At 41.0% G+C, this 16,763-nt stretch overlaps 1 non-coding gene across 1 annotated transcript; it reads right to left on the minus strand.

The window, feature by feature from the left end:
• Positions 1–16,306: 16,306 nt before the first annotated feature.
• LOC130937473 (small nucleolar RNA R71) lies at positions 16,307–16,414 on the minus strand. The gene has a single exon (XR_009068692.1). It is a non-coding gene; the product is annotated as a small nucleolar RNA R71 (small nucleolar RNA).
• Positions 16,415–16,763: the final 349 nt, after the last annotated feature.

Below are 16,763 nucleotides of genomic sequence, written 5' to 3' on the forward strand. Positions count from 1 at the left end.
AAATTATCAGGATTGATTGTAAAAAGCAAAAGAACATGAAAAAGGTACTTGTTTTGCAGTAATGGAGAATAGGCTGAGGCTTTGGAGATGCTCCATCTTCCGAATCTCTGCTTTCCTACTGTCTTCTTCATCAAACACGCAAGGCTCCTTCCATGGCAAGCTGTATGTAGGGTTTCACCATTGTCAGTGGCTACCTCCCATCCTCTCAGTGAAAATACGTCCCTGATGCTCTGTCACAGCATAGGCTAATCATCTGTCGGTTCTCAATCAGGCCGGAATAGAATCCAGTGATTCTTTTGCATCTGTCACTAACGCCCCGCCTTCAGGAGTTTGAAGCACGTCACAGTCATCCAGTCATTGAATCCTACTCAGAATTCCATAGACAAGGTTTAGACCTTCCGGATTCTCTTGAATGCCGCCATCAGTTCTAGCTTATACCACGAAGATTCCGATTAAAGAACCCAAGAGATATCTACTTAATCTAAGATAGAACGGAGGTGGTTGTCAGTCACACGTTCATAGTTGAGAATATGATGAGTGTCACGGATCATCACATTCATCCGGGTTAAGAGCAAGTGATATCTTAGAATGGAAGCAAGCATGATTGAATAAGAAACAGTAGTAATTGCATTAATCCATCAAGACACAGCAGAGCTCCTCACCCCCAACCATGGGGTTTAGAGGCTCATGCTGTGGAAGGTACACAATGAAACGTCTAAAATGTTATGAGGTCGTAAGGTACTGATACAATGTCAAAAGATCCTATAAATAGTAAGCTAGTATCCTAAGGTTTACAGAATTGAGTAAATGACAGAAAAATCCACTTTCGGGCCCACTTGGTGTGTGCTTGGGCTGAGCAATGAAGCATTTTCGTGTAGAGACCTTTTCTGGAGTTAAACGCCAGCTTTCATGCCAGTTTGGGCGTTTAACTCCAAGTTTTATGCCAGTTCCGGCGTTTAACGCTGGAATTTCTGTAGGTGACTTTGAGCGCCGGTTTGGGCCATCAAATCTTGAGCAAAGTATAAACTATTATATATTGCTGGAAAGCCCAGGATGTCTACTTTCCAATGCCGTTGAGAGCGCGCCAATTGAGCTTCTGTAGCTCCAGAAAATCCACTTCGAGTGCAGGGAGGTCAGAATCCAACAGCATCTGCAGTCCTTTTCAGTCTCTGGATCAGATTTTTGCTCAGAACCTTCAATTTCAGTCAGAAAATACCTGAAATCATAGAAAAACACACAAACTCATAGTAAAGTCCAGAAAAGTGAATTTTAATTAAAAACTAATAAAAATATACTAAAAACTAACTAAAAGATACTAAAACATACTAAAAACAATGCCAAAAAGCGTACAAATTATCCGCTCATCACAACACCAAACTTAAATTGTTGCTTGTCCCCAAGCAACTGAAAATCAAAATAGGATAAAAAGAAGAGAATATACTATAGATTCCAAAATATCAAAGAAACATAGCTCCAATTAGATGAGCGGGACTAGTAGCTCTTTGCCTCCGAACAGTTTTGGCATCTTACTCTATCCTTTGAAGTTCAGAATGATTGGCATCTATAAGAACTCAGAACTCAGATAGTGTTATTGATTCTCCTAGTTAAGTATATTGATTCTTGAACATAGCTAGTGTATGAGTCTTGGCTGTGGCCCAAAGCACTCTGTCTTCCAGTATTACCACCGGATACATACATGCCACAGACACATAATTGGGTGAACCTTTTTAGATTGTGACTCAGCTTTGCTAAAGTCCCCAATTAGAGGTGTCCAGGGTTCTTAAGCACACTCTTTTTGCTTTGGTTCACAACTTTATTTCCTTCTTTTTCTTTCTTTTTTTTTTTCTTCTCTCTTTTTTTTTCGAAATTTTTTTTTTCACTGCTTTTTCTTGCTTCAAGAATCATTTTGATGATTTTTCAGATCCTCAATAACAGTTCTCCTTTTCCATCATTCTTTCAAGATCCAATAATTTTAACATTCTTAAAACAACAAATTCAAGAGACATATGCACTGTTCAAGCATTCATTCAGAAAACAAAAAGTATTGTCACCACATCAAGCTAATTCAACTAGTTTCAGAGATAAATTTCGAAATCCTGTACTTCTTGTTCTTTTGTGATTAAAGCATTTTTCATTTAAGAGAGTGATGGATTCATAGGACATTCATAACTTTAAGGCATAAACTTTAAATTTTATTAATTAAGAACAAGACTCAAATATAGATATAAGATGAGACTAGAAATAGAAAAAACGAAAAATAGGCTCCTAATGATAGAGGTTTTCACAGAGTTAGGACTCAACAACCTTGATTTTGAGAAGTGGATGCTCCCTCAGCTTGAGAGGAGAGCTTTTGGCGCTTCATCTCTTGGATTTCACGCCCCTGCTTCTCTTGTTCCTTCAGCAATTTGCAGAGCATGCAGTTCTAATTCTGCTGTTCTTCCTTAAGTTGCTCCATAGTCTCTTGCAACTTGGTGATAGATGCTTCCAGGCTGGCCTAGTAGCCAATTTCAGGAAATTCAGGAAGGAACTCATGCGCCCTCCTTTTGATAGAGTTGTCTTGCACTTGTCCTTCCATTGACTTCTTGGTGATTGGGTGTTCAATGGGTATGAATTCATCTACCCCCATCTTCACCCCAGCCTCTTTACAGAGCAAGGAGATTAAGCTTGGGTAAGCCAGTTTGGCTTCAGTGGAATTTTTATTTGCAATTGTGTAGATCTCACAAGCAATCACATGATGGACCTCCACTTCTTTTCCAAGCATAATGCAATGAATCATCACTGCTCTCTTGATGGTGACCTCAGAACGGTTGCTAGTGGGCAATATGGAACGCCCAATAAAGTCTAGCCAACCTCTTGCAATTGGTTTGAGGTCTCCCCTCTTGAGTTGGTTTGGGACACCCTTAGAATTGGTTATCCACTTAGTTCCAGGGAGGCATATGTCCTCTAGAACTTGATCCAACCCCTTATCTACTCTCACCATCCTCCTATTAAAGGAATCAGGATCATCTTGCAGTTGAGGCAACTTGAAGATTTCTCTTATTTTGTCCAGATTGAAGTACATAACTTTTCCTCTGACCATGGTTCTATAGGTATGGTAAGCAGTTCCAGTCATTCTCTACTTATCTGTTAGCCACAAATTTGAGTAGAATTCCTGAACCATGTTCCTTCCAACCTTTGTCTCAGGATTGGTTAGAACTTCCCATCCTCTGTTTCGAATTTGCTCTTGGATCCCCGGATATTCATCTTCTTTCAGATCAAATTTCACTTCCGGGATCACTGACCTCAGACCCATTATTTTGTGATAATGGTCTTCATGTTCTTTGGTTAAGAACTTCTCTTGATTCCAAAGATTCTTTGGATTATTCTCTTTCTTGCCTCTTAAATTGGTTTGTTTTCCCTTAGGAGCCATGATATTGATGAATCTTGGCTCAGTGATCACGGAAAAGCACACCAAACTTAGAGGTTTGCTTGTCCTCAAGCAAAAGAAAAGAAAGAAGAGAGAGAGAGAAAGAGGAAATTCGAATGGTGTGGGTAAAGGGGGTTCCAAACGTGAATTTATAAGGGGAGGGAGAAGAGATTTCGAAAAAAATAAGAATTTGAAAGAAAATTTGAGAAGATATGGAGAGAAATTGAGAAAAGGGTGAGTTTTTGAAGAAGATTTGGGATTAATTTGAAATAGATTTGAAGAATGGTTTTGATTTGTGAAGATTTGAAAGTGAATGATGAAAGGTTGAAGTGCATTTATGTAGAAGAGTATGGTTAAAAAGAGGAAAGTTTGAAAAAAATTGAGTTGAAAACAAAATTGTGGTCCCCCCACCTTGCTGGCGTTAAACGCCCAGAATGCCACCCATTCTGGCGTTTAACGCCCATTTGTTGCCCCTTTTGGGCGTTTAACGCCCAGCCAGGTGCCCTGGCTGGCGTTAAACGCCAGAAATCCTTTGTCACTGGGCGTTTTTCCAAAACGCCCAGGATGCTGCACACCTGGCGTTTAACGCCCAAAATGGTACCATTACTGGCGTTAAACGCCCAGAATGATACCCATTCAGGCGTTTAACGCCCAAAATGCCCCTTACTGGCGTTTTTTCGCCAGTAAACTCATTTTCTCTGCTTTTTGAGCTGAATCCTTCTGTAACTCTGTGAATTCCTTCATTTTTGATACTTGCCTCTGTAAGAACAATTCATACAACTTCCTAATGACTGGGTTGCCTCCCAGCAAGCGCTTCTTTACTGTCTTTAGCTGGACTTTCACTGAGAATCACTCAAGTCTCAGTTTTGAGCACTCCTGCTCAAAATTGCCATCAAGATAATGCTTGATTCTCTGTCCATTAACAATGAACTTTTTGTCAGAATCAATATCCTGAAGCTCAACATATCCATAGGGTGATACTCCTGTAATCACATACGGACCCCTCCACCGGGATTTGAGTTTTCTTGGAAACAATTTGAGCCTGGAGTTGAAGAGCAGAACTTTTTGTCCTGGCTCAAAGACTCTGGTTGACAATCTCTTGTCATGCCACTTCTTTGCCTTTTCCTTATAAATTTTTGCATTTTCAAAGGCATTGAGTCTGAACTCCTCTAGTTCATTTAGCTGGAGCAGTCTTTTCTCACCAGCTAACTGAGCATCCATGTTTAGGAATCTGGTTGCCCAGTAGGCTTTATGTTCCAGTTCCACAGGCAAATGACAGGCCTTCCCATACACCAGTTGGTATGGAGAGGTGCCTATAGGAGTCTTGAATGCTGTTCTGTATGCCCACAGAGCATCATCCAAGCTCTTTGCCCAATCCTTTCTTCGGGTTATCACAGTCCGTTCTAGGATTCTTTTTAGCTCTCTGTTAGAGACTTCAGCTTGCCCATTTGACTGTGGATGATACGGAGTTGCCACTTTATGGCTGATTCCATATCTAACCATAGCAGAGTATAGCTGTTTATTGCAGAAATGAGTGCCTCCATCACTGATTAGCACTCTGGGGACACCAAACCTGCTGAAAATGTTTTTCTGGAGGAATTTCAGCACGGTCTTGGTATCATTAGTGGGTGTAGCAATTGCTTCTACCCACTTAGATACATAGTCCACTGCCACCAGAATGTAAGTGTTTGAGTATGATGGTGGGAATGGCCCCATGAAGTCAATTCCCCATACATCAAACAATTCTATCTCTAATATCCCTTGTTGAGGCATGGCATATCCATGAGGCAGGTTACCAGCTCTTTGGCAACTGTCACAGTTACGCACAAACTCTCGGGAATCTTTATAGAGAGTAGGCCAGTAGAAGCCGCACTGGAGAACTTTAGTGGCTGTTCGCTCACTTCCAAAATGTCCTCCATACTGTGATCCATGGCAGTGCCATAGGATCCTTCGTGCTTCTTCTCTGGGTACACATCTGCGGATCACTCCGTCAGCACATCTCTTAAAGAGATATGGTTCGTCCCAAAGGTAGTACTTGGCATCTGAAATTAATTTCTTTCTTTGCACACTGCTGTACTCCTTGGGTATGAACCTTACAGCTTTATAATTTGCAATGTCTGCAAACCATGGAGCTTCCTGGATGGCAAAGAGTTGCTCATCTGGGAAAGTCTCAGAGATCTCAGTAAAAGGGAGGGACGCTCCAGCTACTGGTTCTATTCTGGACAGATGATCGGCTACTTGATTCTCTGTCCCTTTTCTGTCTCTTATTTCTATATCAAACTCATGCAGAAGCAATACCCATCTGATAAGCCTGGGTTTTGAATCCTGCTTTGTGAGTAAGTATTTAAGAGCAGCATGGTCAGTGTACACAATCACCTTTGATCCCACTAGGTAGGATCTAAACTTGTCAATGGCATAGACCACTGCAAGTAATTCTTTTTCTGTGGTTGTGTAATTCTTCTGTGCATCATTTAGAACACGGCTAGCATAATAAATGACATGCAGAAGTTTGTTATGCCTCTGACCCAACACTGCACCAATGGCATGATCACTAGCATCACACATTAATTCAAATGGTAATGCCCAATCTGGTGCAGAGATGACTGGTGCTGTGACCAGCTTAGCTTTCAGGGTCTCAAATGCCTGCAGACACTGTGTGTCAAACACAAATGGTGTGTCAGCAGCTAACAGGTTACTCAAAGGCTTTGCAATTTTCGAAAAATCCTTTATAAACCTTCTATAAAATTCTGCATGCCCCAGAAAGCTTCTGATTGCCTTAACATTGGCAGGTGGTGGTAATTTTTCAATTACCTCTACCTTTGCCTTATCCACCTCTATTCCCCTGCTTGAAATTTTGTGCCCAAGGACAATTCCTTCAGTCACCATAAAGTGACATTTCTCCCAGTTTAAAACCAGGTTAGTCTCTTGGCATCTTTTCAGGACAAGTGATAGGTGGTTAAGACAGGAGCTAAATGAGTCTCCATATACTGAAAAGTCATCCATGAAGACTTCCAGAAATTTCTCTACCATATCTGAGAAGATAGAGAGCATGCACCTTTGAAAGGTTGCAAGTGCATTGCACAGACCAAAAGGCATCCTTCTGTAGGCAAACACGCCAGAAGGGCAAGTGAATGCTGTCTTCTCTTGGTCCTGGGGATCTACTGCAATTTGGTTGTAGCCTGAGTAGCCATCCAAAAAGCAGTAGTAATCATGACCAGCTAGTCTTTCTAGCATTTGGTCTATGAATGGTAAAGGAAAATGATCCTTTCTGGTGGCTGTATTGAGTCTTCTGTAGTCAATACACATGCGCCACCCTGTGACTGTTCTTGTAGGAACCAGTTCATTTTTTTCATTATGAACCACTGTCATGCCTCCCTTTTTGGGAACAACTTGGACAGGGCTCACCCAGGGGCTATCAGAAATAGGATAAATAATCCCAGCCTCTAGTAATTTAGTGACCTCTTTCTGCACCACCTCCTTCATGGCAGGATTTAGCCTCCTCTGTGGTTGGACCACTGGTTTGGCATTATCCTCCAACAGGATCTTGTGCATGCATCTAGTTGGGCTAATACCCTTGAGATCATTGATGGACCACCCAAGAGCTGTCTTGTGTGTCCTTAGCACTTGAATCAGTGCTTCCTCTTCCTGTGAATTTAAAGCAGAGCTTATAATCACTGGAAAAGTGTCACCCTCTCCCAGAAATGCATATTTTAGGGATGGTGGTAATGGTTTGAGTTCAGGCTTAGGAGGCTTATCTTCCTCCTGAGGAATTTTCGAAAATTCCTTTGCCTCCTCTGGTTCTTCCTGATCAGTTTGAAAATCTTTGAAGATGTCATCAAGCTCTGATTCTAGGCTTTCAGCCATATTGATCTCTTCTACCAGAGAGTCAATAATGTCAGTGCCCATGCAGTCATTTGGTGTGTCTGGATGCTGCATAGCTTTTACAGCATTCAACTTGAACTCATCCTCATTGACTCTCAAGGTTACTTCCCCCTTTTGTACATCAATGAGAGTTCGTCCAGTTGCTAGGAAAGGTCTTCCTAGAATGAGAGTTGCACTCTTGTGCTCCTCCATTTCCAGCACCACAAAGTCAGTTGGAAAGGCAAATGGCCCAACCTTGACAATCATGTCCTCTATTATGCCTGATGGGTGTTTAATGGAGCCATCAGCAAGTTGGAGGCATATCCTGGTTGGTTTGACTTCTCCAATCAACCCAAGCTTTCTGATAGTGGATGCAGGTATTAGATTGATGCTTGCTCCAAGATCACATAGGGCTGTCTTGGTGCAAGTACCTTCTAATGTGCATGGTATCAGAAAGCTTCCAGGATCTTGAAGCTTTTCTGGTAAGCTTTTTAGAATAACTGCACTGCATTCTTCAGTGAGAAACACTTTTTCAGTTTCTCTCCAATCCTTCTTATGACATAAGATTTCCTTCATGAACTTAGCATAAGAAGGTATTTGCTCAAGTGCCTCTGCAAACGGAATCTTTATTTCAAGAGTCCTCAAATAGTCTGCAAAGCGGGAAAATTGCTTATCCTGTTCTGCTTTGCGGAGTTTCTGGGGATAAGGCATCTTGGCTTGATATTCTTCAACCTTAGATGCTGCAGGTTTATTCCTTACAGAAGTGGTTGAAGAAGCCTTGTTAGAGGGATCACTGTCAGCACTCTTAGGTGTCTGATTTTCCCTTGGCGTTTGTACGCCGGGATTGGGTGGAAAATGGGCGTTAAACGCCAACTTTTCCCCCTTTTCTGGCGTTTGAACGCCAGAACTGGGCAAAAATGGGCGTTTAACGCCAGCTTTCCTTCCCTTTCTGGCGTTTGAACGCCAATATTCCTCTCTGGGCTCTTACTGTCCTCAGAGGGATTTTGAACAGTGGTTTGGTTGTCCTCTGTCAATTGTTCATTGTTTGGCTTTTTGCTCTTTTGAGCAGTGTTATTCAAGGTCTTCCCATTCCTCAATTGAACTGCTTGACACTCCTCTGTTATCTGTTTAGATATTTGCTGTTTTGCTTGATTCAACTGTAGTTCTATGCTCTTATTAGCAACTTTAGTTTCATGGAGCATCTCTTTAAATTCTGCTAACTGCTCTGTCATCAGGAGTAATTGTTGACTAAGCTCAATTATCTGTTCTTGAGGATTAGAGTCAGTGACTACTGCCATGACTTCCTCTTCTGGAAAGAACTCATTGCTAGAATACAAATATTGGTTTCTAGCAACAGTGTCTATAAGCTCTTGAGCTTCTTCAATTATCTTCCTCATGTGTATAGATCCACCAGCTGAGTGGTCTAAAGACATCTGAGCTTTTTCTGTAAGCCCATAGTAGAAAATGTCTAACTGTACCCACTCTGAAAACATTTCAGAGGGGCATTTTCTAAGCATACCCCTATACCTCTCCCAGGCATTATAAAGGGATTCATTATCCTCTTGTTTAAAGCCTTGGATGTCCAGCCTTAGCTGTGTCATCCTCTTTGGAGGGTAAAAGTGATTCAGGAATTTGTCTGACAACTGTTTCCATGTCTTTATGCTTGCTGTAGGTTGGTTATTCAACCACCTTTTAGCTTGATCTTTTACAGCAAATGGAAATAGTAATAGTCTGTAAACATCCTGATCCACCTCTTTATCATGTACTGTGTCAGCAATATGCAAGAACTGTGCCAGAAACTCAGTAGGTTCTTCCTGTGGAAGACCGGAATACTGGCAATTTTGCTGCACTATGATAATGAGTTGAGGGTTTAGCTCAGAGCTGCTTGCCTTGATGGGAGGTGTGCAGATGCTACTCCCATATGCAGCTGTAATGGGGTTAGCATATGACCCCAGAGTCCTTTTGGACTGATTGATTCCACTTGAGTCCATTATGGACAAAAGGGAAATGATAATAATTGCAAAGAGATGAATTTTGTTTATTTTTTTTTTTGAATAACCGAAAAAAAATTAAAATAAAAGGAAATTAAAATAAAAAAATTTCGAAAATAGAAAAGAAAATAAGATCAAAGCAAATTGAGAACTGAATCAATTAGTTAATTAAAAAGATTTTGAAAACAGCAATTAAAAAGATATGATTGAAAATTTTTTTGAAAAAGATTTGATTTTTGAAAAGAGGAAAGAGAAAAACAACAAAAAGACACCAAACTTAAAATTTTTAGAAAATCAAACACTAATTTTTTCGAAAATTTTAAAGGAAAACACAAAGAGGACACCAAACTTAGAATTTTTATGAATCAAAAAGGGACTAAGAACATGCAAATTTCGAAAATTAAAAGAAAAAAAAATAAAAGCATACAATTGACACCAAACTTAAAATATGAAACTAGACTCAATTAAAAGACTCTAAACCAACAAAAATAAACAGTCCTAATCTAAGCAACAAGATAAGCCGTCAGTTGTCCAAACTCGAACAATCCCCGGCAACGGCGCCAAAAACTTGGTGCACAAAATTGCAATAACACTTTTGCAATCCCGCACAACTAACCAGCAAGTGCACTGGGTCGTCCAAGTAATACCTTGCGTGAGCAAGGGTCGATCCCACGGAGATTGTCGGCTTGAAGCAAGCTATGGTTATCTTGTAAATCTTAGTCAGGATATCAGAAATTATTAGGATTGATTGTAAAAAGCAAAAGAACATGAAAAAGGTACTTGTTTTGCAGTAATGGAGAATAGGCTGAGGCTTTGGAGATGCTCCATCTTCCGAATCTCTGCTTTCCTACTGTCTTCTTCATCAAACACGCAAGGCTCCTTCCATGGCAAGCTGTATGTAGGGTTTCACCATTGTCAGTGGCTACCTCCCATCCTCTCAGTGAAAATACGTCCCTGATGCTCTGTCACAGCATAGGCTAATCATCTGTCGGTTCTCAATCAGGCCGGAATAGAATCCAGTGATTCTTTTGCGTCTGTCACTAACGCCCCGCCTTCAGGAGTTTGAAGCACGTCACAGTCATCCAGTCATTGAATCCTACTCAGAATGCCATAGACAAGGTTTAGACCTTCCGGATTCTCTTGAATGCCGCCATCAGTTCTAGCTTATACCACGAAGATTCCGATTAAAGAACCCAAGAGATATCTACTTAATCTAAGATAGAACGGAGGTGGTTGTCAGTCACACGTTCATAGTTGAGAATATGATGAGTGTCACGGATCATCACATTCATCCGGGTTAAGAGCAAGTGATATCTTAGAATGGAAGCAAGCATGATTGAATAAGAAACAGTAGTAATTGCATTAATCCATCAAGACACAGCAGAGCTCCTCACCCCCAACCATGGGGTTTAGAGGCTCATGCTGTGGAAGGTACACAATGAAACGTCTAAAATGTTATGAGGTCGTAAGGTACTGATACAATGTCAAAAGATCCTATAAATAGTAAGCTAGTATCCTAAGGTTTACAGAATTGAGTAAATGACAGAAAAATCTACTTTCGGGCCCACTTGGTGTGTGCTTGGGCTGAGCAATGAAGCATTTTCGTGTAGAGACCTTTTCTGGAGTTAAACGCCGGCTTTCATGCCAGTTTGGGCGTTTAACTCCAAGTTTTATGCCAGTTCCGGCGTTTAACGCTGGAATTTCTGTAGGTGACTTTGAGCGCCGGTTTGGGCCATCAAATCTTGGGCAAAGTATGGACTATTATATATTGCTGGAAAGCCCAGGATGTCTACTTTCCAATGCCGTTGAGAGCGCGCCAATTGGGTTTCTGTAGCTCCAGAAAATCCACTTCGAGTGCAGGGAGGTCAGAATCCAACAGCATCTGCAGTCCTTTTCAGTCTCTGGATCAGATTTTTGCTCAGAACCTTCAATTTTAGTCAGAAAATACCTGAAATCACAGAAAAACACACAAACTCATAGTAAAGTCCAGAAAAGTGAATTTTAATTAAAAACTAATAAAAATATACTAAAAACTAACTAAAAGATACTAAAACATACTAAAAACAATGCCAAAAAGCGTACAAATTATCCGCTCATCAGTATCCTTGGTAGATGTTTATAAAGAAGTCTGCCATACGAAAAAAATACCCCCAGCTCGGCCACTTAAAGGCAAAAGGAGAGGAGGAAATCGAACGAATACTGTGAGTATCATCGAGTCCGAGGACATTCCACCAACGAATGCTTTGACTTGAAAAATGTCATATAGAAATTAGTTAGGGAAGGAAAACTAGATCGTTTCCTGGCCAATCGGAACGAAGAACCAAGGAAAAGAAGAAGGGATGAAGATGTCGGACAATCTGAACGATCACCCCGCACACCGGAAAGACATGTCCACGTGATACACGGCGGATTTGCTGTAGGAGGAATCTCCAAGTCATCCCGCAAGCGACACCTCAAAGAAGTATACCACGTCAAAGGCAAGAAAGAAGTGCCAGACATCCCAGCAATCACGTTTACCATAGAAGATGCATCCGGAATCATTTCAGGACACGACGACCCCATGGTCATCACAATTATATTGGCAAACGCCAACCTCCACCGTACATTAATTGATCAAGGAAGCTCCGCCGACATTCTATTCAAAACTGCCTTCGACAAGCTCGGCTTAGAAGAGAAAGAGCTAAAAGCATATCCGAACAGCCTGTTCGGACTTGGGGACACCCCAGTACAGCCACTAGGATACGTATCGTTACACACAACCTTTGGAAAGGGGAACCAATCCCGAACACTTAAGATAGACTATATCGTGGTCGACGTAAGCTCAGCCTACAATGCCTTAATAGGTCGGATGATGTTAAATCAACTCGGAGCAATAGTTTCAACTCTACATCTATGTATGAAATTCTCAACTACAGAAGGGATAGCTACAATAAAAGCAGATCAAAAGATGGCGCATCACTGTTATAATGAAAGTCTAAATCTCCGAGGCGAAGGAGGAGAGTTCCAAACAATCGAACTCGGCGGAGATCAGAGACGAGAAGAACTCCGTTCACGACCCGAAGGAGAAATAGAAAGAGTTCAGATCGGAGATACCTCGGACAAAACAACTAATATTGGCACGATCCTGAAAAGAGACGCAAAAGAATCACTAATACGGTTTCTACGAGATAATGTTGATCTCTTCGCATGGAAAGCTGCCGACATGCCAGGCATATATCTCGAACTAATGAGCCACAAGCTGGCAGTCTACCCGGGATCTTGGCCGGTACAACAAAGACGAAGAAAACTTGGGCCAGAACGGTCTCAGGCTGTAGAAGAACAAGTACAAGCACTACTGGAGGCAGGATTCATAAGAGAAGTTAAATACCCACTATGGCTAGCAAATGTCGTCTTGGTGAAAAAATCAAATGGGAAGTGACGAATGTGCACTGACTACACCGACCTCAACAAAGCCTGCTCAAAAGACCCTTATCTACTCCCAAGCATCGACGCTCTAGTAGATGCCTGATGAGCGGATAATTTGTACGCTTTTTGGCATTGTTTTTAGTATGTTTTTAGTAGATTTAGTTAGTTTTTAGTATATTTTTTATTAGTTTTTAGTTAAAATTCACTTTTCTGGACTTTACTATGAGTTTGTGTGTTTTTTTGTGATTTCAGGTATTTTCTGGCTGAAATTTAGGGACCTGAGCAAAAATCTGATTCAGAGACTGAAAAGGACTGCAGATGCTATTGGATTCTGACCTCCCTGCACTCGAAGTGGATTTTCTGGAGCTACAGAAGCCCAATTAGCACGCTCTCAATGGCGTTGGAAAGTAGACATCCTGGGCTTTCCAGCAATGTATAATAGTCCATATTTTGCCCGAGATTTGATGGCCCAAACCGGCGTTCCAAATCAGCTCAAGAATGCCCGGCGTTTAACGCCGGAACTAGCACAAGAATGGGAGTTAAACGCCCAAACTGGCACAAAAGCTGGCGTTTAACTCCAAGAAGAGTCTCTACACGAAAATGCTTCAATGCTCAGCCCAAGCACACACCAAGTGGGCCCGGAAGTGGATTTTATGTCTTTTACTCATCTTTGTAATTCTTAAGCTACTAGTTCCCTATAAGTAGGACCTTTTACTATTGTATTTTGACACATCTTGGTAGCTATCTTTAGTCTTATGCTATCTTAGATCATGGGGCTGGCCTCACGGCCATGCCTAGACCTTGTTCTTATGTATTTTCAACGGTGGAGTTTCTACACACCATAGATTAAGGTGTGGAGCTCTGCTGTACCTCGAGTATTAATGCAATTACTATTGTTCTTCTATTCAATTCAGCTTGTTCTTGTTCCAAGATATCACTTGTTCTTCAACTTGATGAATGTGATGATCCGTGACACTCATCATCATTCTCACCTATGAACGTGTGACTGTCAATCACCTCCGTTCTACCTTAGATTGGGTGGATATCTCTTGGGTTCTTTAACCGGAATCTTCGTGGTATAAGCTAGAATTGATGGCGGCATTCAAGAGAATCCAGAAGGTCTAAACCTTGTCTGTGGTATTCTGAGTAGGATTCAATGATTGAATGACTGTGACGAGCTTCAAACTCGCGATTGTGGGGCGTTAGTGACAGACGCAAAAGAATCACTGGATTCTATTCCGACATGATCGAGAACCGACAGCTGGATAGCCGTGCCGTGACAGGGTGCGTTGAACATTTCCACTGAGAGGACGGGACTGTAGCCACTGACAACGGTGATGCCCAACATACAGCTTACCATGGAAAGGAGTAAGAAGGATTGGATGAAGACAGTAGGAAAGCAGAGAGACGGAAGGGACAAAGCATCTCCATTCGCTTATCTGAAGTTCTCACCAATGAATTGCATAAGTATCTCTATCTTTATCTTTTATTCATATATCATCCATAACCATTTGAGTCTGCCTGACTGAGATTTACAAGGTGACCATAGCTTGCTTCATACCAACAATCTCCGTGGGATCGACCCTTACTCGCGTAAGGTTTATTACTTGGACGACCCAGTGCACTTGCTGGTTAGTTGTGCGAAGTTGTGTTTATACCATGGTATTGAGCACCAAGTCTTTGGGGCCATTACTAGGGATTATTTGAGTTGTGAAAAGTAGTGATCACAATTTCGTGCACCAAGTTTTTGGCGCCGTTGCCGGGGATTGTTCGAGTTTTCGGCAAGCTTTTGGTCCGGTAACATCAGTGCCAAATTTTTGATCCGGCAATAGCACCAAGTTTTTGGCGCCGTTGCCGGGGATTGTTTCGAGTATGGACAACTGACGGCTCATCTTGTTGCTTAGATTAGGTATTTTTTTCAGAATTTCTTTAAGAATGAATTCTAGAGTTTCATGATGATCTGTTGAAATCTGGCTGGCTGTGAAGCCATGTCTAATCTTATTGGACCGAGGTTTCAACTTATCATCACAAGAGCTTGTTGATTTCTATCAATCTTGCTGTTGAAGCAATGATCTGCTAAGGCATGGCTGGCCATTGGCCATGTCTAGTGTTTTGGACTGGAGCTTTCTTTGAAAGCTTGGCTGGCTGTGAAGCCATGTCTAATTCCTGGACCGGAGTCTTACACTAGCATTGCAAATAATTCCTGGAATTCTCATTAAGAATTCTGAAACCTTTATTTTCTTTTTTTTCATATAATATTCGAAAAAGCACAAAAAAATTACAAAATTTCAAAAACCAAAAATATTTTATGTTTCTTGTTTAAGTCTAGTGTCTTATTTTAAGTTTGGTGTCTTGCATGCATTGTTTATTTGATCTTGGTTCTATTTTCAAGTCAAAAATACAGAGAACTGAAGATTCAGTACATGCAACAGAGGAATTACACAGAAAAAGCTGGGCATTCAAAACGCCCAGTGAAGAAGGAAAACTGGCGTTTAAACGCCAGCCATGATACCTGGCTGGGCGTTTAACGCCCAAAAAGGTAGTGATTTGGGCGTTAAACGCCAGAATGTGCACCATTCTGGGCGTTTAACGCCAGGATGGCACAAGAGGGAAGATTCTATTTTTAATTCAAATTTTTTTTCAGGTTTTCAAAATTTTTTAAAATCAAATCTTTTTAAAATTGTTTTTCAAATCATATCTTTTCAATCATATTTTTTTAAAACCACAACTTTTCAATCATATCTTTTTAATCACATCTTTTTCAAAATAGTTTTCAATCATATCTGTTTGATTTCTAATTTCAAAATCTTTTTCAAGAATCACTTGATTTCTTTTTCACTCTTGGTTTTCGAAAATCAATTTGTGTTTTTCAAAATGTTTTTAAAATCTTTTACTTAATTTTCGAAAAATCTCTTCCCCTCTTCTCACATCCTTCTATTTATAGAGTACCACTCCTCCTCAATGCACAATTCGAACTCTATCTCACTAAGTTCGAATTCTTCTACCTCTTCCTTCTATTTTTCTGTTCCTCTGACACCTCAAGGAATCTCTAAACTGTGACATAGAGGATTCCACATTTTCTTGTTCTTTTCTCTTTCATATGAGCAGGAGCAAAGACAAAGGCATTCTTGTTGAGGCTGACCCTGAACCTGAAAGGACCTTGAAGCGAAAGCTAAGAGAAGCCAAGGCACAACCCTCTATAGAGGACCTAATAGAAATCTTCAAAGAAGAAGAACCCATGGCAGCCGAAAACAACACCAATGCAAACAATGCAAGGAAGGTGCTGGATGACTTTACTGCACCTACTCTCGACTTCTATGGGAGAAGCATCTCTATCCCTGCCATTGGAGCAAACAACTTTGAGCTTAAGCCTCAATTAGTTTCTCTAATGTAACAGAATTGCAAGTTCCATGGACTTCCATTGGAAGATCCTCATCAGTTTTTAGCTGAATTCATGCAAATCTGTAACACTGTCAAGACTAATGGGGTTGACCCTGAGGTCTACAGACTTATGCTATTCCCTTTTGCTGTAAGAGACAGAGCTAGGATATGGTTGGACTCACAACCTAAAGAAAGCCTGAACTCTTGGGAAAAGCTAGTCAATGCCTTCTTGGCAAAGTTCTTTCCACCTCAAAAATTGAGTAAGCTTAGAGTGGAAGTCCAAACCTTCAGACAGAAGGAAGGTGAATCCCTCTATGAAGCTTGGGAAAGATACAAACAATTGATCAGAAAATGTCCTTCTGACATGCTTTCTGAATAGAGCATCATAGGTATTTTCTATGATGGTCTGTCTGAACTGTCCAAGATGTCTTTGGATAGCTCTGCTGGAGGATCTCTTCATCTGAAGAAGACGCCTACAGAAGCTCAAGAACTAATTGAAATGGTTGCAAATAACCAATTCATGTACACTTCTGAAAGGAATCCTGTGAACAATGGGACAAATCAGAAGAAAGGAGTTCTTGAGATTGATACTCTGAATGCCATACTGGCTTAGAACAAAATATTGACTCAGCAAGTCAATTTGATTTCTCAAAGTCTGTCTGGAATGCAAGCTGCACCAAGCAGTACTAAGGATGCTTCATCTGAAGAAGAAGCTTATG

Source organism: Arachis stenosperma, chromosome 6 (assembly GCF_014773155.1).
Source record: "Arachis stenosperma cultivar V10309 chromosome 6, arast.V10309.gnm1.PFL2, whole genome shotgun sequence".
NCBI lineage: Eukaryota > Viridiplantae > Streptophyta > Magnoliopsida > Fabales > Fabaceae > Arachis > Arachis stenosperma.